We start from the raw sequence: 2,236 nt of genomic DNA on the forward strand, positions 1-2,236 counted from the left end.
TAATTATACTGTATATATATATATACAGTATATATATTAGAGAAAGGAAGGATATTAGAGTTCAGTTACTGGCCAGGACTGATAATGACTTAAATTCTGCATGGCCTTAAAGGTGCAGTAAGTGATTTCTGAGAAATGCTGTTGTTATTTGAAATCACCAAAACAAACACGCCCCTACCCAAAAGCATCACACCCCTATCTTGCCTCTGCTGCCCCCAAATTTACGAACATGCTATTTAACACAGGCACCTCCCCCATCACTACTGGACACGCCCCTTACTGGTGATTGGCTACAAGTGTGTTTTGGTGCTCGGTCTGATCCACTTTCAACAGGGTTTCTCAGAAATTGCTTACTGCACCTTTAAAGTACACTTAAGTTTTGATGTGATCGCTTAACGTATGGGCACAGCCTTCATGAATGGACAAGAAAAATGAACAAATTTGAACATTATGATCATGCATCCACTGATAAATTCATCTAGTCTCTTTCAGTGGTATCCAACCAATGTCCAAAAAAAAAAAAGACCATAGCTAGAAAGAGAACCGTATATTGCAATATGACTGTGTCTACCTAAGGGCAAAAGAGAGAGGGAAACAGAAATACATTCTTGATGAGCATTATTCTCATAATTAGAGGTCAAGGTCAATGATGCTATCATCTATCCCTATGGGAATGTTAGTCAGACCGTTGTATAATATGATATACAGTATATATATATATATATATATATATAAAATATATGGTATTATATATATATATATATATATATATATATATATAATATATGTCCCCCATCACTACTGGACACGCCCCTTACTGGTGATTGGCTACAAGTGTGTTTTGGTGCTCGGTCTGATCCACTTTCAACAGCGTTTCTCAGAAATCGCTTACTGCACCTTTAAAGGCCTGCAAAGTAATTAAAATGATACAAATTTAGTCTTTGAGTTGTCAAAAATTACACTGCATGGTATAAGTAAGTGCACTTTTAAATGTGTAAAAAAACAACAACTTAAACATCATGTCAAAAGGTTCAACTTTCAGACTCTTGCATATCTAAAAAGACTCCATGCAACTGTTGCTTCATTTTGAGATATTAAAGACAGCACGTATTCCCCTCACGAAAAATTATTCCTGCAGATGGTGCACATCTAATTACATTTTATGATTTATGTGATCATTTGCAAAGCATCCTGGGAGAGAACACAGGGAGTACTGAATCAATAATTCTCATTCTGGAGTGAGAAATTAATACAAGTACTGACTCTCTCACATATCTTCTGAGATAAAGACCAAGGGGAATTCACCTCCTTTAATCATCATTTGCTTTCAGGAGTAAAACTGTAACAAATGAACCAATATTTATATAGGACAAAACAAAAGCTTTCTCATCTTGAGTTTCATCTGCAATCTGGCATAATTTTGTCGACTTGATTTTAATTCTTGATCATGTTCAGTTGTTTCCTGCTTTTCAGACCCACTAATCAGGCGCGAGTTAAAAACTTTTGTTGCTTTGGAGCAAGGCTAGCACTGCTTTTGCGGTGCCAAATGTCTGCATTGTCAAACTATGTGGTGGCCGCTCACACAGAATGCATTTTTTCATTCCACTGTGCTACTTTTCCATAGATTTTCTATGCAAGCACACTAGACGGACGTGTTTGACTATTGCGCTGATGTGTCTTGCAGAGTCTCACGCATCACATCACGTTCTGAAAATGCATTGCTAAATTTAAAGTAAGTTCAACTTTTAAAAATACTTCTTGAGGTCTTGCGTTTTTTCCCATTCCTCTGCCCACATCTCATGTTTTTGTTGTGAATGTTACAGCAACAGACACCCAATCGCATACTTCACAGTCACATGCTTTGGAAAATCGCGGAAAGACTTAGCGTTGAATAAACTGTCGGTGTTTGAGGGGAAATATATCAAATGGTAACGGCAAACGGGATACTGACAACGCAAATATGCAAATAACTGTACCAAACGAGAGAAGGATTACATGACGTCGACCCGACTTGAGAGTAAGTAAATAATCACAGCGGTTTCATTTTTTGTGTACCTTTAACTTACTTTCTGTTGGCTCAGTGTTTTAAAAGTAAACAAAACTAACAAATGCATCAGTAACAACAGCAATCCGTCAACATTTATGTTACATTTTTACCATGAATAGTGATGACTCTAAAGCGAGCTCAGGGTTTCGGGAGATGCTTTCATTTATCAAGATTAATGTAGAAAGCCTT

Source organism: Sinocyclocheilus rhinocerous, unplaced genomic scaffold, assembly GCF_001515625.1.
Source record: "Sinocyclocheilus rhinocerous isolate Xijiao unplaced genomic scaffold, SAMN03320098_v1.1 scaffold352, whole genome shotgun sequence".
NCBI lineage: Eukaryota > Metazoa > Chordata > Actinopteri > Cypriniformes > Cyprinidae > Sinocyclocheilus > Sinocyclocheilus rhinocerous.